At 37.2% G+C, this 12,337-nt stretch overlaps 1 protein-coding gene across 4 annotated transcripts in view; it reads left to right on the top strand.

Annotated features, from left to right (window-relative positions):
* The window catches only part of kat6b (K(lysine) acetyltransferase 6B), a 38,214-nt gene that overhangs the window by 9,620 nt on the left and 16,257 nt on the right, over positions 1-12,337 (top strand). The gene's annotated exons all lie outside the window — the stretch shown is intronic.

The following is a 12,337-nucleotide window of genomic DNA, read 5'->3' as shown; positions in this document are numbered from 1 at the left end:
TTTTTCATTGACACTAGGACATGATAGCATGGTGCCAGTTCTTTTTTTCACAATCAGGGAGAAGGTCTGCCATCTCGCAGATGGTTTAGGGAGTCTGCAGTGGTGGGCTGGCCGCTGATTAGCTCAATGCGTTAAAAGGGCTCTTTTGTTGTTAATTGTGTGCTTGGGGACTGGTCAGTCTGCAGCTGCTCCAGGCCTCTTTATCATATGCTGCTAGGGGTTAAAATATGAGAAAGGAGAGGCCCAGACCCTTCCTTTCTTATTCCATTTTCTGGCAGGGTCAGAGTTTCTGGTGGTGAAGGTATATTAGATGTCCTGATTGGCTTTCTTTTTTGACATTCTTGAAACACCTTCATGGATTGAAACAGATTAATTGAATGAAAGTCTGTTAAAGTGGAGCTGATTACATCAGTTCAGGAGAAGTGTTTTATAGCATTGAGTGCAGGGCCACTGGCTTGCAGCTGTGGCAAACATAATAGCTCTTCTTGTTAGACAAAGCATTGAGCTTAGACAGTTTTCTTTTGTTTTCTCTACACATTTCTGACAACCACGAATCAGCCAGAGGTCTCTAGACCTGAATCATGGAAACCAAAGGAAATGCTGGAATTTTAATACTGCCTGAGGAAATCAGTTCAAATAGTTGATTGGATGCCATGTATCATTTTCTACTATTATGCAAGTTCTTTTGTTTAGTTGTCTCTTGCAGAAACCACGGGTCTGTCAGGGGATTAAAACAACAGAAATGCTATACAGCATGGGTATATATACAATGGGATTAGATATTTGGCTTACATGGTACCAGAGCTGCATGACTGTATGTGGTTGGGATGATGGAACTTCATAGCATCTTACCATATGACAAAATGTACTAATGCAAAATGTATGTTGGCTTTTCTGGTTTAGAACCAGGCTGCATTATTTTAGTCATGTAGTTGTCAGACCTGACTGTGTGTGTGTGCCTGTGATAGAACAACACTTATTAGCATTAGGGATTATTTAAAAATTAAAGTAACTTCTAAAAATATTATTCTTATGACCAGAGCTGTGTTTTTTAGCGATTCATACCAGCTTGTATGTAACTTGCTTATAAGCCAACCTGTTGAAGCAAATGCGAATTTTGCATTTCGCATAAAGAGTGGAAAACATATTTGATTAGATTTACTCAACAACTTGATCCACATTTCAACCAGTCAATTAGAGCTGTGAGTTGCTCAAACAGTGACTTCAGACTCGACATGGACTTAAGATTTGTGAGTCAATCTTTGTGTAATGTATTATTATCACTATAATTAGTTTTGTTTGTGGTTTGGTGACCTGCATTCGGTTCCCTCCCTACCATGCGCAACGAAGCGCATGCTCACCGCCACAGCTATCAGCACTGACAACGGAAGTGACAAGTTGAGCTGTAGCTGAGTCTTTTGTCGTTAAATTTTGTTATATTCTTTAATAGATGTATTTTATTCATAGTAGTACATGGACTAAGTCAATAGGTTGCGTATTTATTTGTAATTATCTGATTAATTCAGCTGACTGTTGTTTATTTTTACTGTGCTGTCTGCAGCAAAGCACAACCTACCGAATTAAAGGTACTATATTTTTATTCTTGCTTTGTTTTTATTAGAAATAAACACTCCGTTTGACAATAAAATAATGTCCACATGCAGAGGCGTAGACCAAACTGGTCCAGGCCCCACTCAGCCATGTGCTAATTCCCCGCGTGAGAGTTCACTCGCGAAGCACACTCCTTCAGATTTTCATGATTCTGTGAGTCAAGCTTGAAGTCAGAGCGCGAGACACACAAGGCGACCGCAACTTTTTCATTTCCACCACACGTGCTGCACTAAATGTAATCTCCTTTATTTATCAGTGTAGCCCATTGCGTAAAGTGGATTAAATATGTTCCGTACAGTTCTGTACTTTCAATAGTTATATACAACTATTTCTTATAACTTATAACTTCTTTCTTTCTTTAAACACTGAAGAACGATGAGATGCCTGAGCTGCACAGCCAGGTAGAAATGAGGCATAAATGATGCTAAATACAAACAGAAAATAATAGTTCAAATACTGGAAAACACATTTGTTAAAATTTTATTTGTGTGGGTTTCTTTGCATTGCACTGAAATATACTTTTAAAAGCGATCGTACAGCTGATCAGTTTTGATAGTAGTGTGTGCTAAAAATGACAGTACTGTACATGATTTAAAATAATAAGAAATAGCAATGCAATGATGTGGGCCATGGGCATTCATGCTTTTCAACCATAAGAGACTTAAGACTCGACTTGGACTCGTGACGAGAGACTTGATTCGGACTTGAGCTCAAAGACTTGAGACTTGACTTGAAAAATGACTCATGAACATTTGAGCCATGCTTGTCACATGCATACAGATAACAAAAATGCATCTCTATGGAAATGGATTGGTGTAATAATTCCAAGATCATGACTGGTTTTTTTTAAATTTATTTATTTATTTATTTTTTAATCAAGAAGTATCACATTGTAGAGGTTAGTTTTGTTAAGTATACAGTTATATACTGCAGATATGGTTGCTCCTGTTTTGATTTCCAAATTCAGCTTTCATTTAAGGCTACTGTCCTCTCATTGTTATACTTCTAAGCATGATCTTTATTGTTTTTGTTGACTGTGCTCTGAAATGGTGCAGAGAGAATGATGCAGGTTTTTGTCTTTTGGGAAATTCTTTCCGCAGATTTGAAGTTGGGCAGGACTAAATTTGGCTAACGTAACATTTGATCCAATCAGATTTAGAGATTAGATTACATAACTCGCCCCAATAAAGACTTTCCTGTCTTTAGAAGTCTAGAAATGACATGCAGGGTCTCCTGCTATCTGCCACTGATGGGCTTCTTTGGGGGCCGGTCAGTGTTAGGTGCACTAGGGGAGCACAGGTTCATGTTACAGTGTCATGGTAGCACATTATGTATATCAAGGTGTACCGTTTTGTCACTGGCCATCTCTCCATTTTGTTTAGTTGTAGAGGTGTTCAAACTAAGTCATACATCCACCCATCCCCCTCAATTACAATTTAACAGTATATTATGAGGAACAGTAGCTGAAAGTAGTTTTTACCAGTGGCACCAGCACAACTAGATTCTGTGCTAGAGAAATCCTGTTTAAAATGTTGAACTCTGAGTTGTATGCATCTTTTTGTTTACAGTAGTCTCATCATTTATGTCAACAGACTCCTCCCAATGCCAATTAGCCCACCCTCATTTTAGTGTATTCAGTTTGAACTTTGAATTGCGGTTCCCAATGTCAGCAGGCACTTGTACTGTATTTAGTATTATTGTTCATTTAAAAAATAAAGACTTTAGTAATGTCAGTAAATCTAATTCATATTTTAAAGAAAGGTTTGTATATGGCATTTACACTCCTACATTGTTTGATTTATTATTAAACATTCTCTACTTTGGGTATGGAGACTTTTGGGCCTAGTGCCCTTAACTTTCAGTGATGCATTATAGATGTCTCAACTAAATCTGAAAGTAGAAACTGTAGTGTTTTTTGGCAATGACCAACACTTTAATGCTTGTAATGGTGGTCCATTAGTAAAATTTAAAAGCTCATGTCTTAATTTTTGATTGGAATGCCTTTTAGATATCACTGGTAAATTAGCTCTTTCTTGCTACGCAATCTAGGCCTCCTTTTACCTCTTTTCTACCCTTTCCTACAATTCTTTTTTTTTTTTTTTTTTTTTCCCTGTTGAATGTATGTGTGGATTTATGTAAAGCGACTTCAAGTTTCCATTTAATTCTGATTACTGATAATTTGTTGGCTAGTCCACAGCGTGAATTTCTATCTTCAGTTAAGATGTTTTACCTGCTGCCAAGTGTTTGGCAACTTGGTAGAGACAGCATAGTTTTAAGTTTACTTCCACTGTGGAATAGTTATCTATGTTTATTAGTATGCTTTGGGTGATTGTCCTTGCATACATCCCTCTTTTTGCTACAAATGCTAAATACCCCCTAATCATTCTGGTATGTTTCCAGCATTCCTACTATGTTCCATATTTGAAGCTCTTTTTGATAAGACTTTTTTCCTTTTTTAAATGCCTTTTTAAATCACCACTTATTTTTGATTCAGCTATTCTTTAATTTAATGATGATTGACAGATTTTTCATGTAATTGAAGACTACAAGATTCTTAAAGCTATGATTTATTCTTGTTGTGTTTTTTTTTTTTTTTTTTTTTTTTTTTATTTTATTGCTGATTGTAATAAAGGTAAATTATTGTTGTATATGCTGAATTAGACTCTGTTGAATATGAGTGCACTCATGCAGCCTTTGCCACTTGTTCATTTAGGAGTGGCAAACATTTTTTGTATAATATTGCCCAATCTTTAGAAAAATGAAGCATTGTACAATTTGGTTTAAGGTAGACCTGTGGTATAAAGCAGTCAGTCATTTTAGACCATGCTTAGGAAGTGTTCCTGATTTATTGAAGACTTGGATTTAATGTATGTAGATGATTTGAGTATCAAATGTTAGTGCTGAACTATAGCAAATCTTGTTTAACAAACATCTCTGCAAAACCTTCCACATTTGAGTCAAGTTGAAAATTGTCCAGACTAGATGCTTTGCCACCAATCCTATAATCTACAGCCTGAAGCCAGTAGTCCTGCCATGACTTTCAGCTATAAAAAGAAACACGATGTTTCAGCAAGAAATAGGCTATCGGTCAAAATTTTGTCATCTTTAAACAAAACGGGTTACTGTCAGACAGTGAAGTTGATCCTTTAATACAATAGTGTGGTTTTTAGTGCTGTTCCTTGGGCAGGTTGACCTGGATCAAGTAATGGTAATGTAATAGGCCTGCTGTCCTTGTTAGGTTCCCTTTTACTTTTGAGGCTTAGATGAGCTAATGGAGCTGTTGGAAAATGCAATGGGACAAGTCATGGGTCAGCAAGAGAGCATTTCTAGTGTGCATTCCTCTCTCACAATCAACCATGAGATACTGTGCTCTGTACAAGCTCTTCTACCCCCATGCTCGGCTCAGTCTGCTTTGTGAAGATGTTGTGTACTTCAGTAGACTGCAACATGAAAGCAGAGCCAGAGGGAACATAAATGCATGTCAATGAATGCCATTTATTGCTAGTAGTATACATAATCTGTTTGTTTAGTTGTCAAGAGGCCAAACCATCAGCTGGGCATCATCCCAGTCTGCAATCTGTGCTGTGATCTTGGAATGTTTATGATGATAAGAATGAGTTTTATGTGGAACATATCTTAACATTAGCCATGTGGTCCCACGCTGGTTGTGGCCTGATACTTCAGCCAATAAAGAGGTTATTGCCCTTATATACTCAGTTTTGCTCTATTGTAAATTTTTACCAATACCCATATAATTAGTACCTTATTTAAAAGTTGTGTGTTTTAGTGTTTATTATTTTTTTCTCTCTCTCTCTTTCCCCTCTCTCTCTAGTTAGATTTTATTCTGTGAATTTCTAACAGCTTAGTAGGGGTGCAACGATACACAAATTTCTCGACACGATACATATTGCTGTTTTTGCTCCACGATATGATACATTTTCGATATAACAGAGAAAGACCATGATTTAAATTTTCATTTTATTTTTTGTTATCAAGAACAAAGAGGCCAAAACAATCACAACAGTATATTTGGAAAGGATGACTGGTGCCAGAAATGTTCATAGAAAAATGAAAAATGGGGACATGCTGCTAATATGAGTTCTATCTAAAAGCAGAACTTTTAAGTTCCCAGTTTTTCAGCACTTAGCTGCTGATTGGCTAAATAAAGGCAACGAACAATAAGAAGTGTGTTATCTGTTTAGGAGTTGTGGAGTATCTGCTCTGGCTGAGAGAGTGCTGCATGTTTCTGTCTCAAACCATTGGCATAACAGTGTGACTTCAAATACGGAACAAAGCGCATCCCATATAGGTTCAAAACCAAACACATCTTTTAGTATCCAAATACGGGATGATTCTGTATTTTACGGGACACTTGGCAACACTAGTTCCAGCCTAGACTTGCTCTCTCCGCTAGCTATTTCACATCCAGCTAATCGACCAACAGGCTAACAAAACTATAGCATGGCGTTGTTTCCCTAGTAGTTCTAAACACTTCTCCGGCATCATCCTAGTTACACAGCATTCCTATTACACACAGTGCCACTAGGTTTCACATTAAACTTCAGCACACCTCAGAACTATGTCCTGCTCTGCAGATGGCTGCAACTCATTAGTGTGGGTTGACAAACGGCTCAATGTTTTTTAAAATAAAATCTTAATGTATTTGATTCAGACTCAAGTGTCCATAGGTCTGAGTGTGTCGCCCAGTGAAGGACTGGCGCCCCCTCCAGGGTGTATTCCCGCCTTGCGCCCAATGATTCCAGGTAGGCTCTGGACACACCGCGACCCTGAACTGGATAAGCGGTTGCAGACAAATGAATGAATGTAATTGATTCACAGCTCGTATCGAAGCACTGTATAAAAAATAATGAATATTACTATGTGTATTTTGACACCCCTTCAGCAGCTTCGTCATGTAAACAGAATGTCTTCTGCTTTTATGGCTGTTGAGTGTTTTTTTTTTTTTTGATCATATCAAATGTACATTTGAAGTAATTAAAACCCTGCCCAGTGAGGTTGTCAATTTCATTGGTAAACCTTGGATAATTGAAGCTGATTACCATGATGAAAGTGCACATTATACATCTGGTGGGTGTTGATATTGCTCTGTGCAGCATTTGTGTTAGGATTTATTTATTTTGTTTATAATTTTTCTTAATCCTAATTACAGTGATAATGAATGTGGTCAAGAGACATCAATACCTATTTTGTATTAAAGCTTAACTGCGCTTTTTAAATTAAATGTAAACACAAAAATGCAGATTCATAGCTTTGGGGGATTTTATTTTTTCATTCATTCTGAAGTGTTGCTCAGCACCGAATCACAGAGGAGTGAGTTTAAAAAAGTTAGATTTCAAAGTAAATTACACTTGATATTATGCAGAGGCCACCTTACGGTGCTACACTCTAAATGTCTGACAGGCTGCTTTAACATCTCTTTATTTACAGCTAGTGAGGTAGCAATGGTCATAATGTCTGATTGTGAAAAGACATTGTTAAATGTAGCATTTAAAGCAGGCATTTAAATGTTAAATTAGCATCCAAAGCAGAACCTGGCACTGAACTGAGGGCAGGTTTATGATGAATATTTGAGTGCTTTAAATAATGATAAAAGCATTAACATATGTTTCAATGTTCAATATTTAGAAGAAAGCTAAACCACGTTGTGAAACTGAAACTGTCTCAGGCCTTATCAAGAATATTCACATTACGCACCTACTTTATTTAAATATTACCCACACAAAACAAAGTATGTTCATTTCACTCTGTTGTGTATCTCATGAACATACACCAGGCTGAACCAGAGCTTTTAGTTTTTTTTTTTTCTTTCAGCTCAGATTTTAATTCTGATAATGTGCTAAGTTCTTACTGCCATAACACATGCTTACCGCAGACTAGATGTTGTTCGTATGTGATATTGGTTTCATACACACAAAGGCATTTGTGCACTGTGTAAAAACAAATATATAAGTATTAATTCAGTTATAACAGTATTGATACACTCCACTATAAGCTTCTTCATGCTGTATTGCCATATCAATATTTTGAACAGTCCTTATTGGGGCCAGTTATGAAACTTTAATAAACAGTTACTGTATCTATGGTGATGTGCAGGTCATAAGAGTCTGCAAATTTCACATGAAGTCTGTCTTGCATTCTTACATTTTTTTTAATCATTACAAGAAGTTATCTAGAGAGGTTTTTGACTGTCACGCAACCCATTGTGTGCACTGTTATCATTCTATCTTGCAGTGCTGTAACTCTCATACTTTGAAAGTTCTTAGGCTGTGTGTAGGTTTACAGCAGTAAGGCATAGCCACATAAGGAGTGGTGGGTTTTTTAGTTTAAGCTTTGCAAATATTTTGTAGTGGTGTATACCTGCAGAGTTTATATATATCACCATGATACTCTTCTGTCAATCCAAACCTGTCATGACATTAATAAAGTTTTTGTCTTTCCCTGAAATAAAAGGCATATTTGACAAGAAGGGTGTTGTGTCTAATGTATATCCAGGAAGTTAGATGTCTCTACCCCAGGTTAAAATTGACTTATTTTAAACCAACATTAAAAGTACAATAACAAGTAACATGATGAGCTTGCCTTTGTCATATTGCAAGATGTGCAATGTCAAATGCTTTACATTGACATATCATGATGGTGACGCTGAAACTATATATTTTGCAGCCCAATCAGGCAATTTGGCAGGCAGTTTAATCTCAGCTACAAATTTCATATGAAACCATTGCAGGCTGTTGACTAACTCCATTTAGACAACTTTTAGATAATTCAGAGGAATTACCTGCTTGATTTTTGGCATCTTGATGCTGTTTTTTCTTTTTCTTTTTTCCTCTGCACATTGTGAGCCAAATGTGTTGGTTTAGATTTGATGTTTTAAAACAATCTGTTTGGAGTTTCAAACACACCAGGGAATGGACTAATATTTAATTGTGCACAGGTAAGACGGCTTAGTTCGAGTTCTTATTAGAGGTCAATATTAACTTGGTGACTTAATGTTGTGCTTGCTTGGGAAAAATTATCATGATTTATGTATTCTGTATTTTTGGCTGATGTAAAAGGAATTAAATTTCTTTTTTTTTTTTCAAAAATTACACCACTGTTAATGTCAAAGATTCCAGTTAAAATTTATTCATACCAGTTTGTTCTGCTTGTATTGTTATCTTCCCTTATAGGTAAAGATATATTGCAAGAACGGAGTTGAGTTCAAACATAATGTGCATGGTGGGATTTTTATGTGTATTTTAGTCATGCCATTCCTCTGGGAGAGTTAAGCTTTTACAATACAGAATAGAGATTAAATTCTGTGGACAAAACACCCTTCACTTGCTTGAAGTGGGGCATGCACCACTCAGGGAGCATTTGATTTGGTCCCTTCAACTGTCACTTGAATGGAAAACTGGGGATGTTTATGAATAACACATCTGCATATTGATGGTCTGCCAGGGTTATTAATAATCTCTAAGGGGATTGATTGCCTGTTGCATAAAACAATTAACTACCGTTGCTCTCAACAGATCTTTCACCAAAACACACTTTGTTTATAGGCTAAATTTTGCACAGCAGGGAGCTGGGATTGCTGGGTCTCCCCTGGTGGTACATTGCATTGGATTTGGTGTTGTATATGCACGATCAGCATCTAATTTACAGTCCCCCTGATGGATCTGCCTGTCTCTTGCTGAAGAGTCTTTTGGAAGTGAATTGAACTCAATGTTTGTTCCTGACATCTGATGCTCCCAGGGGATGATTTTAGGGCCTTTGTCAGTATACGAATTGGTTTTTAGAGCTGCTGCTGCTGCTGGCATAGCTAAAGCTTTTGTTAATCTTATATGCTTTTTTTTCCTGGTGGGAAAAGGCCAGTTGTCTTTTGAGCCTGTATTGGGGTTCTTTACATTTAAAAGAACCCCAGGAGTTTTTTCCTGAGGAAATATCTTTAAGTGGGCCATAAATAAATGTCTTATCAAACTGTTGTCTTTGTTTGAAGCATTGATTGGGACCAAATGATGGGAGAACAACTGAAAAATTAGTTTGATTAATTTTTTTCCCCCCTTTTCTAAAGTAAATGTATTCAGTTACATAAAGTATCTCACGAAAAGGAGCACACACCTCACATTTCTGCAAATATTTTATTATAACTTTTCGAGGGATAATACTATCGAAATTAAACTTGGATGTCTGAGTATTCAGTGTACACTTGTACAGAAGTATAGATTTAGTGTCTTCTGAAAATAACTCAGCACACAGCCAGTAATGTCCCGATAGCTGGCAACACTGACCTCTCCAGGATCGACCAAAGAAGTTGAGTCCACGTGTTCAGCATCATATCCAGATGTTGGCTTCAAAAAAGAGGTGCATTAGTGCTGCCAGCATTTCTGCAGAAGTTGAGTTGGGAGGTCAGCCTGTCAGTGCTCAGACCATACGCTGCACACTACATTAACTTGGTCTTAATAGCCATTCTCCCAGAAGGAAACCTCTTCTGAACCTGACACACAAGAAAGCCTGCAAACTGTTTGCTGAAGACAAGCAGTCCAAGAGCATGGATTACTGGAACCATGTCCTTGGTTTGATGAGACCAATATAAACTTGTTTGGCTCAGATTGTATCAAGCATGTATGGTGACGCCCTGGTGAGGAGTACCAAGATAACTGTGTCTTGCCTACCGTCAAGCATGATGGTGGTAACATCATGGACTGGGACTGCAAGAGTGCTCCTGTCACTGGGGAGCTGCAGTTCACTGAGGGAAACATGAATTTCAACATGTTCTGTGACATTCTGAAGCAGAGCATGATGTCCTCCCTTCTGAAACTGGGCCACATGGCAGTTTTCCAACATGATAACCACCTCAAACACACCTCCAAGATGACAATTGTCTTGTTGAGGAAGCTGCAGTTGAAGGATTGGCCAACTATGTCTCCAGATTGAAAACCAGTTGAGCACCTGTAGGCCGTCCTCAAGCAGAAGGAGAAGAAAACAATTATACAAAAAGTAACATTAGTTTGACAATAAATAACAAAACAAAGACAATAGTTGATGTGCTGAGTTATTATGCAAACAAGTCAGAATACCATCATAGTTTTTAAATAGGACGATATTATCACAACCGATATGATGCAGTACAGCCCTACTTCATGGTTTTTTTACAGATCTATTGTTCGTTTAACGAAATTCTGAACAATTTTCTGAACTGAATGGTGAATTAAGTTGTTCTTTAGGCTCCAATATAAGGGAACATCGTCAAAGTTCACATTCTTAGTGTTGAATTTCAAAATATTATTTTGTCACTGTAGGACCAAAACTTTTAAAACCAATTGCATTAAAGCCTGGCTTATTACGACTTGATGTCGTTTCGTACAAGGAATGATGGCATTCTGTTCAATGCCTGAGTATTGACGCTGAGGACCGAGGATGTCCTAAAATGTACACTGTAGGTGTGGCCAATGCATAAACCAAAAAAAAAAAAAACCTCTTACGAATCAGTTCTCATCTTTTGAATTCTAAATATTGGAGTTTTTTTTTCTCTGGTTAGTATTAAGCTTATTCTCTTTTATAAACTTAAGTGTATTTTAGTGAGCTATTATTGTACTTTCCAACTAGCAGGGCTCACCTGCAAAATGGAGCCGGTGACGTCGCAAAACCCTATCTCTAACAAGAATTGCTGGTTTTGAGAGAGATGGCTCTGATTAATCAGCGCTCTGCAGGGTTTACACATCACTATTTAGTACCTACTCAGCAAGGTTGGAACCCTGAGTGAGCTGGGACTGAACACTTACCCGGGACCAGGTGCCAGATTTGGTCAGTGGAAAAGCAAAAGAGCCACACCAAGTCGAGTAGAGCAGTGTAGGTGCCACTAAGTGGAAAAGTGCCACTAGTCACACAATCTGGATTCATTCTGAAATATTCACATTATATCATGTCTTTAGTGTGTTTTCAGGCTGTATACAGCTGGGATTGAGAATTCTCATTGTAGGCAATTTGAATACTGGTTGTGATATAGAAACTGGAGATGATTGCATCATGTGAATTTCTCATTTCATTACACACGTTTGTTTTCAAGTGGATCTTGACTGCCCCAATATGGCAAACAAACATTTGTATCATATTTGCAGAGATTAAAAGCAATTAAAAAAATCTCTGCATTTTTTGAAAGCTTATTTATAGTGCAGTCATTGACTTGGGAAAATGTAATGGCAAAAGAGGTTTACCTAACCATAACTCACTAATCATTTAGTATAATTTTATTTATTTATTTATTAAAAAGTTTAAACTGTTTGTGAATCTGCTCAGATGATTTTTTGACACATTGCTTGTTAGTGCTTGGAGTTAATGCTCAGCATTGCTGAAGGGTTTTGCAGGAGTTCCTGCAGTGAAATCACTGTTCAAACATTAAGCTTTGGCTCTTAAAGTTTGGGATATAAACATTTCAGATGAAAAATTCAGTTAACACTAACGCTACGGGGCTGTGGAATGTAAAAATGAAAGTGTGCAAGATGATGATGATCATGAGTACGGAAGAATGGTTTTAAATGTCATGATTAACATTTCCTCCATTTTTAGATCTTCAGTGTTGCTATAGAAAGTTTGGCCCTTTCTACTACAGAAGTGCACTCTTAGCTGTTGGTCAGGAATGCAGATTTGCAGGTTAAAAATTTCTTATAGTGTAACTTTCCAAGCCAGAGATCTGTAGGAAAAAAAAAATGCTAGTGTGAAAGGG

Source organism: Hoplias malabaricus, chromosome 8, assembly GCF_029633855.1.
Source record: "Hoplias malabaricus isolate fHopMal1 chromosome 8, fHopMal1.hap1, whole genome shotgun sequence".
NCBI classification, from domain to species: Eukaryota; Metazoa; Chordata; class Actinopteri; order Characiformes; family Erythrinidae; genus Hoplias; species Hoplias malabaricus.
Note: the sequence above shows the minus strand (reverse complement) of the source record. Positions and strands in the feature narration are given on the sequence as shown.